The following is a 12,588-nucleotide window of genomic DNA, read 5'->3' on the forward strand; positions in this document are numbered from 1 at the left end:
TGGACAGAACTATCTTTTTAACACGGCCATGGTGCACGCCCGTGTGGCCTACCCGTGTACAACTTTGAGCTAAATTTTGAGTGCAGGGGACACACAGCCATAGCACATGCCCATGAGAGAGAACCGTGTGTCACACACGGCCTAGACACACGCCCGTGTGTCCAACCATGTGGACTCTAATAGGCTATTTTCCAAGCCTAAAGTCACCCCTTTCTACCTCTTATGCTTAGTAGTTACCAAGTTTGAGAGAAAACATGATTTTACACTTGTAAAAAATCTTAATAAAATTCATTGTATGGAAACCTCATATCACTGGTTTTATACGTGAAAGGTTATTTCCCATTTAATGATATGGGTTCTCATGTCATTTTAACTCATCTGAAATTGGCTTATTCATGTAACTCATTGCTAATTGGTAGCAACCCATCATTTGTAAATAAAACCATGCATAAATCATAGGTCATAGTCTACTTCCATTTAGCCAATTTTCATGGCATATAAAAAAAGATAAATATATTTTACGTGCCCTCACTTGGCAAAACAAATGACACATATATCAAAATACCCAAAAATACTATACATGCCATTGAGCAAAATGAACAAAGTCTCTATACCAAAGCTTGTCTAGCTGATAGTGTGTTGACTCTCCAATTGTCTTCTAGTCTTTATGAGTCCTCGAGCTCTGCGAGACGGGGAAAAAGAGAGGGGTAAGCATTTTCATGCTTAGTAAGCTCGAATAACTAGAAAGTAAACTTACCGGGTAATTAGCATACATCCATGTTTAAATCATGAAATCATCAACTATGCAATGATTCCCTATCACATGCACTCAATCAATGAGTAATAACAAAGCATCGTGTAATTTATGTAGATGTGCTCATCATTCATCATCTTATTAACATACATCAATTAATCTCGTTGAGTTTCTAGGAAATCTCGTTGAGTTTCTAGGAAATCCCGATGGAATACACATTATCCGTCAATTCTTACAAATGATAATTTCACATATATGCACTCCCACGAACCTCACATCTCATGGCAGGATTACCAGTCCAGGCTAAATCCCCCATATCATAAACTCATAAGGTGATGTCGAGATTACCAGTCCAGGCTAAATCCCTTATAATGAAAAAACACCCTTAATGAGCTCGGATCTGAATTACCAGTCCAGGCTAAATTCAGACCCTAATAGGATTACCCATCCGGGCTAAATCCTCAATGCACATATATTCTTCGAGAGGCTCGATCATTCAAGGAACACCTATCCGGGCTAGATCCTCTCCATACTCGAGATCACGGATTACCCATCTGGGCTAAATCCTTACTGCAACACATGCAGGATCTCTTTACACATATCAATGAGGGTTTATCCATCGAATTCCCTTTGTCAACCTCGTCCGAGACATTTTTCACATGTTACCATCAAATATGCATTTCCATGATATTTCATGCTAATAATAAATGCATTCATCATGCATTCATAAATAATTCAATTATGCATTTTAGGGGTTTACTGTAAGTTATTCGAACTTACCTGATATTCTTTTCGGAGTTGTGTTTCAGTTATTCCGAAACCTTGGGTTTACCACGATGGACCTCTGGAATTTGTTCCTTGTAGTCTATATCAACAAAATTAACTCATTAATTCACTACATTATGCATTTCAAGTTTAATATCTACCCCGGTCCAAATGACATTTTGCCCCTAACCTTTCACATTTTTACAATTTAGTCCTTAGGCTCATATAATAAAACACATGCACTTTCTATCTTACCCCAGCCTAGCCAAACACTTTTCCTTCTTATGGTAGCCCACATTATCCATTATTTTCTCATTTCTACCATACATTTACATCTTTTACAGAATATTCTCTTGTGGTAGCCCACATTATCCATTATTTTCTCATTTCTACCACACATTTACATCTTTTACAAAATAGTCCTTATAAGAGTTTTTTCATAAAAATCAACTAGGAAAAAATGTTTAATACACATTCATATTTCATATTCCTCCATAATACATCAAAATACAAGTAACTCATGCATGGGTAAATTTTTTAAACATGAACCCTAGTATGAAATATGGGTAAAAATGGAGAGAGCAAGCTACCGGGATTTCAAAATTCCGAAGAGCATGAAAAACAGGTTTGGGAGCACTTACTGATAAACCGTAAATTATACATATTTTTACCCCATGTTTAATGCATTTTATGGATGATTTCTCATTAGAATTGGTGAATTCGATGCTCCTAATGCTTTAAATTCATGTTTTATACTTAGGAGAGCATAGGAGAGCGAAAGGAACGAGAAACGGGCCAAAAACAGAGAAAATGGGCCAAAGTACGAACTCAACACGGCCTGGACTTCCTCACACGGGCAGCCCACACAGCCATGTCAATGTGGTAGAATTGAAGCACGATTCACACGGGCAAACCACACCGCCGTGTCAATTTGGCAGACTCGAACACTACCTGAAGTAATCGCACACGGGCGTGTCACACGGGTGTGTCACACGGGTATGTCACACGGGTATGTCCCTGCCAAGCCCAAGTTGAGTCCAATTCGGAAAAGGCCAATTTTGAGGGCTTTTAGGCATTCCAAAGCCTATAAATACACCCTAGAGGAGGAAGAAAAGGGAGGCGGAGAAGAAGGAGTAAGGAATTACTCCAAGGAAGCCGATTGATCCATCTCAAAAGCCAGATTCATCATCCAGGATGAAGATCTCTCCTCAAGTTCCCTTCAGGAGTTTTGGGTTTTCTTTATATTTTGTATTCTTTATTCTTCTGAGATGTTTTCTTATTTAGTTATGAACTAAAACCCCTAAATACCTAAGGGGAATGAAACCTAAGATGAATCTTGTTATTATTTTCTAAATCGTATGATAAATATTTAACTTGTTCTTAATTATGTGTTCTTAATTCTTGTTTTGATATCCTAGGGTACTGATTCAAGAGAAGCTCTTATTCAGAGGAGGAATAGACCCTGTCTAAGAGTACATTTGTCATAATTAAGCGGAATTGATTGCGCAACTAGAAATAGGGCGACAAGATTTTGCCGGATTAGGGTGAAACCTAATATGGGAATCCATAGATCGAGTTAATGCAACCCTAGAGTGTTAATTAGAGAAAATTCTCGGTTATTCAATCTAGGGATTAGACGTTATTAGTCTTGAATAGGGATAATAACATAACTTAGGGATCTCTACGGAACAAGTTGAATGAATAAATCGTCCGATTCGGAGCCAGAATAACAAGTAAAGTCTAGGTGGATTTTTCCTTAGGTATTGTCTTAAGTCAATCGATTTTTCCCAAAAGTAATTCCCCAATTCTTTTCTCTGTGCGTTCTTAGTTTAGATAATTAGTTACTTAAAACAAAACCTCTTTATTCTTAGGCTAGATAATAAAAAGACAGTCATTACTAGTACTTTTAGTTCCTTTGGGTTCGACAATCCGGTCTTGCTAAAACTATACTACTGTTCGATAGGTACACTTGCCTACATCGTGATAATAGTTAGTTCAAGAACGAGTAATTATAAATATTTAAAACCTATCACGAAATAACGCGATCAAGTTTTTGGCGCCGTTACCGGGGAACTGAAATATTAGGAATGCTCAATTTTTATTACTTTATCCATTTATTTTTCTTGCAATTTAATTTAGTTTTATTATTATTATTATTATTATTTATTAACCCACTCTTTCTTTTGCTTGGCAGGTTTTTATAGTTTATGACTAGAAGAAACCCGTCGGGACCATTACTTTTTGACGAAAAAATCCATCGTATAGTTCGTAGAAACCAAAGAGAGATAAGGCGCATCTTAAGATACACAGAGAACGAGAAAGAAGACGATACTCAACCCCCAACTGAAGAGATGGCTAAAAACCAAGGCAATCAGCTACCTCCTGCAATTGCGGTTAATCAAAATCCTGCTCCATGCACTATGTATGACTATGCTAAACCTTCTTTAACAGGAACTGAGTCAAGTATAGTTAGACCTGCTATTGATGTGAATAATTTCGAACTGAAACCTAACACAATTCAAATGATACAGTAGTTTGTTCAGTTTGATGGTTTGCAGGATGAGGATCCCAACACTCACTTGGCGAATTTTTTGGAGTTTTGCGACACTTTCAAAATTAATGGCGTTTCTAATGATGCCATTCGCCTCCAATTATTCCCTTTTTCACTGAGAAACAAAGTTAAACAGTGGTTGAACTCATTACCACGAGGGTCAATTACTACTTGGGAACAAATGACCTAAAATTTTTTACTAAAATACTTTTCGCCGGCTAAAACGGCTAAATTACGTAATGATATCTCTTCTTTTGTGTAGATGGATATAGAAACACTTTACGATGCATGGGAGAGATACAAGGATCTATTGTGAAGGTGCCCTTACCATGGGTTACCTCTATGGCTGCAAGTTCAAACGTTCTACAATGGTATGAATCCCTCGACAAGACAGATGATTGACGCAGCTGCTGGAGGAACCATCAACAGCAAAACACCTGAAAAGGCTTATGAATTTATTGAAGAAATGTCACTGAATAACTATCAGTGGTAAGTCATGAGGACTAAGCCAACAAAAATAGTAGGCGTTTATAACGTCGACTCAGTTACTATGCTGTCAAATCAGGTAGAACTTCTCAATAAAAAGATTGATGGTTTACTTTGTTCTACGCAGGTACATCTAGTAATGAGGTGTGACTCAAGTGGAGGAGGTGTGCATACAGAATATCAATCCTTCAATCCCGCAACCGAAGAGGAACAAGTCAACTATATGGGTAACAATAACTTTAGATCTCAAAATAACCCATACAGTAGTACTTATAATGCAGGTTGGAGGAACCACCCAAATTTCTTCTGGGGTGGTCAAGGGAATCAAAAGCTACAAAATCCTCATGGTTTTCAACACCCACCTTATCAACAAGAGAAAAAACCAAACCTTGAGGAGATGCTCTCTAAATTCATCTCGGTGTCAAAAACCCATTTCTAAAATACCGAGATAGCACTTAAAAATCAACAAGCATCGGTCTAAGGACTCGAAACTCAGATAGGCCAGCTATCTAAACTAATCTCCGAATGACCACAAGGTAGCTTACCAAGTAGTACTGAACCTAACCCTAGGGAACACCTCAATGCAATTAGTACTCAAGATAAGGAAGGATTCATTGCGCCTGAGCCAGAATTGATGCAAGAAACTGTGGTGAGAAAAGGTAAAAGTAAGGTAAGTCATAACAAAATGGTGAATAAAGAATATAAACCTCGTGTCCCATACCCTAACGCGACAAGGAAAGACAGCTCAGATGAACAATTCGGTAAATTCCTTAAACTTTTGAAAAAATTACATATTAACTTACCGTTTATTGAAGATCTGTCACAAATGCCGAATGCAATGAAATTTTTAAAAGAGATTTTAATAAATAAGTGGAAGTTGGACGAAGCGTCGCATGTGGAGCTAAACGCAGTCTGCTCAGCTATTCTACAGAATAAGCTACCCCAAAAATTGAAAGATCCAGGGAGTTTTACAATTCCTTGCTTAATTGGTAGTTTAGATATAAATCATGCATTAGCTGATTTAAGAGCTAGTATTAATGTCATGCCTTACAAAATGTTTAAGCAACTAGGTCTTGGGAAACCTTAACAAACTAGGATAAGCATTCAATTGGCAGATAAAACTATAAGATTTCCTAGGGGTATTATTGAAGATGTACTAGTGAAAGTAGATAAGTTCATATTTCCCGTTGATTTCGTTGTTCTAGACATAGAGGAGGATAATAACACTCATTTGATTTTAGGGAGGCCCTTTATAGCAACTGCTAAAACAATTATTGATGTTGGCACAGGTGAGCTTACACTTCGTGTGGGAGATGAAACGATCACCCTTCAAGCTCGTAATTCTGGCATCACATCGGACATTGAAGGTAATGGTCCACACCATTCTACTAAACCTAACAATATGGTGCAACCTACTTTGCAGAAAATGAGTCTGAAGGAAGCACACGAGTCATTCTCAAGCAATAGTAGAGGACTTGTTCATCAAGATCGACGACTGCAAATTGAGGAACTCGATGAATGGCGGATGCACAAACCAAGAACACCCGACAAACTGAAACTACGCCAAAATGTGCCCGATACCTCTCCAAATCAACTTAAGGTTGGTGATAAGGTCTTATTAGATGCTGCAGATCCTCACATTGTCACTACCACACTGAATGCGGAAATCCCTCTTACGATACTCAATATTCTTCCATTCGGTACGGTGGAGGTGAGTCATCCCAAGTTCGGCACCTTTAAGGTAAACAACACCCTATTAAAACCTTATTTTGATGAGATTGATAGCAGGAATGAGGAGAATAAACTCCTCAAACCACCATGACTATTCAACAGAGAGGTAAGTCGAGCCTAGACTATAAATAAGTACTTCTTGGGAGGCAACCCGAGCACTAACAATATTAATTTCTTTAAATTTTGGTATTTAACTCCTAACTTACTAATAGAAATCTTGAATACAAGTGTTTCCATAGAGACACGGCCAAGCACATAGGCGTGCTTAAGGCCGTGTGAAAACAGGGCAAAAGCTTTCCCCAACACGGGCTACGATAAAATGTCACGGCCGTGCGATATGGCCGTGGTCAAGCCTGCCAAAACAACATGGGCATGCGACACGCCCGTGTGGAAGAACCGTGGACGAACCTGTTAAAACAGCACGGGCGTGGGGTTTTCACACACGGGCGTGGGTGAAGCAAACGAAGCTAGACACGGTCGTGCGACACAGCCGTGTGAACCTACACGCCCGAGGAACACGGGCGTGCACTAAATGTTAGACGCGCCCAAATTTGAAATTCGCGAAACACACGGGCTAAAATTGAGGCACACGGGCGTGTCCCATGGCCGTGTGTCCCAAATTCTATAAAAGAGGCTGCACTATTCATTGTCTTCACCGCTCAAAAACCCTAACCCTAGCCACTGCAAGTCGACACGGCCTCCTTGCCACACCTATGTGCCGCTTCTCACTCATTTTTGATGCCCAATCTCTCTCCTTTAGCGTTTGTTCACTCTTTTCACCTCCATTCTACTTATTTTTAATGCTTATTCTTAAAATAATTGTTATTTTTATCATTCTATGTTCATTTTGTTCATTATTTCCTGCATTATTAGATTATTTATCATGCATTTTATGTTAATGTAGGTTGTTAGGATAGCTTTATTCCTTTGTCATTCACATGCCATTATTATGCCCATCCTTATGCCCTTACAATGTCACGAAATTATGCTATCGAAAAGAATTTTATTGGTTGAGTTTGGTTCATATTTTGGCTGAAATTAGTAGTTTAAATTCATGGCTTTCCAAATTCATGTATTTACTATTATACTTCTTTACAAATTATAGGTATACGATGTCATATTCACGAGGAAAGAAATCAGCTGTCCCCGCTCCAAAGAAAAAGAAAGGAGCGTCATTTTCCTCGGGTCCTACCACAAAAATTCGTCACCCTTTCCTCTAATTCCCCAACGGGCCCCAAGAAAAACTGTTTCAAATACTATGAGCCTGACCTTTAGCAGCGGGCCGCTGCATCGACTGGGCTGCCATAGAACAAGTTCAGATGGCTGACGCAATTCGGGCTCTCCTAACCACTGACCCTTGGGAGCTGTTCTTCGGGATTATCGAGCTAACATACCTAGAGCTCTCGATGGAACTATGCTCAACGTTCCATCTTCAGACCGTAATGACAAGGTATGATGATCTCGGCACGGTTCAATTTCGCCTAGGCAGATTAATTCGCCAGCTAAGCGTCCCGTTTGGTGCTGCACTAGGCTTATATACGGAGGAGTTCAGGGAAGAGAATGAACTACATCCTCTTAGTTGCCACATACATTTCTCTCCCTCAAAGTGCTGGCACACTTTGGCCCCAAGCACGGCCTCGTACAATCTTAGCCGCTCCAAGGCATCAGTTCTCCCACCACCCCTGAGGTACTTATACGCTATTTTTGCTCACATGATTACACGGAGGTGAGAGAGCACTGGCGTGGTCAACACCCACGATGTCTACTTCTTATGGTGCTTGTCGCAAGGGCACGTCATCGACCTTGCCTATTTCACCGCCCTTGCGATTCAACACCAAACGAAGCGGCATCGGAAGGGGGTCATCTCTATTGGCCCCTACGTGACTAGGCTGACGCGACACTTCGGGCTCCTCAACACTGTAGCCCAAGAATCATCCATCACCCTCATCGGCCAGATGTCTCCACAAGGCATCTCGAGCATGCTTAGCATGAGGATGATCGAGAGGCGCCGAGGAACCTACCCTCCCCAGTATCGTCTTGCCCAATCTACTGAGGAGGAGGCCTACAAGGGCATTCCTGATGATGTCCCCCCATCGCACGAGGACCCACTGACTCAGCCACCACCACCCTCCTATCCAGTTCATGCGGCGGCTTCATATGCTGACATCTCTGAGCGCCTTAACCTATTTGGGCAACAATGTTTTCAACGATTTGAAAACATTGATGCTACTCTACAGTAGATTTGTCAGCACCTCCACATCTCATCGCCAGTCTCACCTCGCGAGCCATCCAGCGATGAAGATGTTTAGAAATATTTATTTATTATTTTATGTTTTTAATTTTTTATTGAAACTACTTTTTTTGGTTAGATTTTAGAATTTTATTTTTAATTATAATTTTGGTTATTTCTTTTCGAGTAATTCTTCTTTCTAATATCCCCTAAAAATTTCCTGATTTTATCACAGTTATATAGAGCTCTTAAGCTCATCATCACATAGGAACTAAAACTCCACCGGGATAGGTTCTCCACGACTGCCATGTCCTGCTCGACCACGACCATAGCTACCACTAGACATAATATTCTTTTGGCGCAGGACTTATGGACTAATGAACCTCTACGACTGCCAGAGTATCCCCCTCCATTCTCAAACCGATAACTCTCCAAAACTCTATTTTGAGGAATTCATCATACAGGAAGTTTCACTTCTCTCCCTATCTTAATTTTATGTACTCTAATATCTATCGTTGTACATTGAGGGCAATGTACATCTTAAGTGTGGGGGGGTATTTATTTTATTATCAGAAAAATCCCTGAATGATTACCTTGTTCTCTTGAAAAGTTCTCATATCATATTTAGGATAAATTTTAATTGATTTATGATTTTGATTGATATATCTTGAATTAAAACATAGGCATTTATGCATTGATTGTTTAAACTTTAAGACATTAGAGAATCAAGCATGATAAGTTGATTTTTAAGAATTTAAAATTATAGGCTGTTTTCCCAAAGTTTAGGTATTACTTTGAATTGGAATTCACAAGTTTTTAACATCAAAAAGCCATAATTTTTGTGAGATTTTTGAGCCTTTTGAGCATCTATTAATTCTTTCATGCTCACTTTTATTATTGCTTTGAGTGCGTCAGTATTGAACTGTTATTCTAGAACTTGCTTGATTATGCATGTCAAGACCACACCATTTGATTTGATATGTCGAAATGATTAAGGCACTTAGGATTAACCCACTCATGCCATGAAAATCCTACCTTCACGATTAACCACTAGTAAACCCCCTTGAGCCTAGCAAGCCATTTCTTGTATTACCCTTAATATTAACCTTTAACCCATTATTGTTGAAATCCCCTAAATTGATCTTATTTTTTGTCGAGATTTGAATTGAATGGATTACTTAGCTATGTTTTGTTCTTAATATTTAGTCTATATTATTTAACTTGTTCTTTAAAAAAAAACTATGTATACATATCTGTAATTTCCTATTCTGAGAGAAGCTCTATTGTACGCAAGTGAAGATTAACTCTTTTTCTAGTTAGACAATTTTTCAATTAAATCTCGATTCTAACCCTTTCTTTCAGCTTGTGACCACACCTCCCTAACCAAGCCTCACTACAACCCTCTAAAGACCTTTTGATTGATGTATCATCTTAAATTATAGTGGTGGAGATTTGATTTTGCAAGCCTATGGTAATGACTTTTCATTATTGACTATTGAATGCTTCATTTATTGTCCTTAAACATCTCGAGAGATTTGAGTGAATCTTTAGTGAAGGTGTAAAACTCTGTGATATTCTGAATCAAAGGTAATTATTTAGATGAAGGGAGACATTTATGTTTGCATGGTTAAAATACTCAACTTGGAATGTTTGAAACTTTTATGTTCTTTTAGTTGAATTCTCAATGTATGATTACTTATGGATTAATTCGAGATATCGATAGAAATTATAAGTTGAGAAGAATTTATTTTGATTATGAGTTGAGAATTTTGCTTGAGGACAAGCAAATGCTTAAGTGTGGGGGTATTTGATAAACCGTAAATTATACATATTTTTTACCCCATGTTTAATGTATTTTATGGATGATTTCTCATTAGAATTGATGAATTCGATGCTCCTAATGCTTTAATTTCATGTTTTATACTTAGGAGAGCATAGGAGAGCAAAAAGAACAAGAAACGGGCCAAAAACAGAGAAAATGGACCAAAGTACGAACTCAGCACGGCCTGGACTTCCTTACACGGGCAGCTCACACGGCCGTGTCAATTTGGTAGAATTGAAGCACGATTCACACGGGCAGACCACACAGCCGTGTCAATTTGGCAAAATCGAAGCATGATTCACACGGGCAGACCACACGACCGTGTCAATTTGGCAGGCTCAAACACGACCTGAAGTAATCGCACATGGGCGTGTCCCTACCGAGCCCAAGTTGAGTCCAATTCAGAAAAGGCCAATTTTGAGGGCTTTTAGGCATTCCAAAGCCTATAAATACACCCTAGAGGAGGAAGAAAAGGGAGGCGGAGAAGAGGGAGTAAGGAATTACTCCAAGGAAGCCGATTGATCCATCTCAAAAGCCGGATTCATCATCAAGACTGAAGATCTCTCCTCAAGTTCCCTTCAGGAGTTTTGGGTTTTCTTTATGTTTTGTATTCTTTATTCTTCTAAGATGTTTCCTTATTTAGTTATGAACTAAAACCCCTAAATACCTAAGGGGAATGAAAGCTAAGACAAATCTTGTTATTATTTTTTGAATTGTATTATAAATATTTAACTTGTTCTTAATTATGTGTTCTTAATTATTGTTTTGATATCCCAGGATACTGATTCAAGACATGCTCTTATTCAGAGGAGGAATAGACCCTGTCTAAGAGTACATTTGTCATAATTAAGTGGAGTTGATTGCGCGCCTAGAAATAAGGTGACAAGATTTTTCCAGATTAGGGTGAAACCTAATATGGGGATCTATAGATCGAGTTAATGCAACCCTAGAGTGTTAATTAGAGAAAAGTTTTGGTTATTCAATCTAGGGATTAGACGTTAGTAGTCTTGAATAGGGATAATAACATAACTTAGGGATCTCTACGGAACAAGTTGAATGAATAAATCGTCCGATTCGGAGCCAGAATAACAAGTAAAGTCTAGGTGGATTTTTCCTTAGGTATTGTCTTAAGTCAATCGATTTTTCCCAAAAGCAATTCCCCAATTTTTTGTGAAGGTGCATTCTTAGTTTAGATAATTAGTTAATTAAAACAAAACCTTTTTATTCTTAGGCTGGATAATAAAAAGACAATCATTACTAGTACTTTTAGTTCTTTTGGGTTCGACAATCCGGTCTTGCTAAAACTATACTACTGTTCGATAGGTACACTTGCCTACATCGTGATAATAGTTAATTCAAGAACGAGTAATTATAAATATTTAAAACTTATCACGAAATAACGCGATCACATACTATTGAGCTTGGAAAGCTTGAAAACCCTAACTATGGGGACTTGGGAATTTCGGCTGGATGAAGGAGGAAATGACCTTATTTTGGTTCATTTTTTCCCATTTTATTTCATTAAAAAGCCAAATGACCAAAATGCCCTCATGCCCTTTCTTTAAAATTTCATCCATGCAAGCCCATTTTTGTCCAAAAATTTAGAATTTGGGTAAATTGCTCTCCAAGACCTTCTAATTCATAACCCAAGCAATTTCATACAAATTACTTCTAGAAATCAAGTTTTTCAATTTATTCAATTTAGTCCCTAATTTCTAATTGAACACCTTGCTCAAAGAATTTCTTCGTGAAACTTTAACACATGCTTATACTCATATTTTAGGCATCATAATAATCATAAAATAAATGTTTTGATGTCGGAGTTGTGGTCCCGAAACCACTATTCTGGCTAGGCTCTATTTTGGGATGTTACAACTGGTCTAGTGGTTAAGTGGAGTGTTAAGGGGTAGAGGTCTGAAGTTCGAATCTCGGCGCGATCGAGGGGATTTATTTTTACTGGTGGTGCCGTGTGAGTGTTGTAGTTTGATCGAGATTCTATAGTGTTTGAGTGGGGTTTGACTTTTGTTGTTAAGGAGTTTTTGGTGGACGATTTATGGAGTGGATTAAGGGATATTGGGAGAAAAATATGGATGGAGGAGTTTGAAAATAACCGAATTTGGTGGTGGCAAGTTCGGCTACTCTCTCTGACCTTCTCAGTTTTTTGACAGTTTTCTTTTTTTCTACCTTTGGTTTTTCTCTGCCGAATTTCTGCATTCTTTTTCCCCACTTGCCGCTGTTTTATTCTTCCC

The 12,588-nt window shown here is 38.5% G+C and overlaps 1 non-coding gene across 1 annotated transcript; it reads right to left on the minus strand.

Annotated features, from left to right (window-relative positions):
• Positions 1 to 4,299: 4,299 nt before the first annotated feature.
• On the minus strand, positions 4,300 to 4,406 carry LOC121228729 (small nucleolar RNA R71). The gene has a single exon (XR_005926304.1). It is a non-coding gene; the product is annotated as a small nucleolar RNA R71 (small nucleolar RNA).
• Between the last annotated feature and the right edge of the window lie 8,182 nt (positions 4,407 to 12,588).

Source organism: Gossypium hirsutum, chromosome A04 (genome assembly GCF_007990345.1).
Source record: "Gossypium hirsutum isolate 1008001.06 chromosome A04, Gossypium_hirsutum_v2.1, whole genome shotgun sequence".
Classification (NCBI taxonomy): domain Eukaryota; kingdom Viridiplantae; phylum Streptophyta; class Magnoliopsida; order Malvales; family Malvaceae; genus Gossypium; species Gossypium hirsutum.